Genomic DNA, 549 nt, shown 5'->3' on the forward strand with positions numbered 1-549 from the left:
AATTATAGCAGAAAAAAAAATTAATTCTCTTTTATTTTAGATTCAATCTTTTTTTTAACTCAACCTTTTCAGAAACACAATATGCTGAAAAATAAAATAAAATATTGCCGCAAAATACAGCTGTTAAAATGTGTAAACAAACCAAAATATATTTACATCCATTTTATCAAATTTTATTTATATTCTTTATTTTAAATCTTTCACTGTGTCATTTAGAACATGTTATTATGCATTATAATTATTAAACAGGCACCTTTCTTCAAGTGGCATGTATGCCATCAGAACAAGATGAAACATATAAGCCAAACCTGCAGATTTTGTTGCTGTTTTAGTTTTTAGGGGAAATCTGCAGAAATTATGCAGTTTAACATTGCAAATTGTAATTAAGCTGAGAATATGAATGTATTATTCTTCAAAGCATAATCAAATTAAAACATTAAGAAATATTAAAAATATTGAATATTGAAATAGGGAAACATCGACCATATTCAAAAGCAGTAAGATTTTTCTTTTTAAATAGAAATTTGTTTTCATACAGGATTGATACAT

This window comes from Danio aesculapii, chromosome 3 (assembly GCF_903798145.1).
Source record: "Danio aesculapii chromosome 3, fDanAes4.1, whole genome shotgun sequence".
In the NCBI taxonomy this organism is placed as follows: Eukaryota; Metazoa; Chordata; class Actinopteri; order Cypriniformes; family Danionidae; genus Danio; species Danio aesculapii.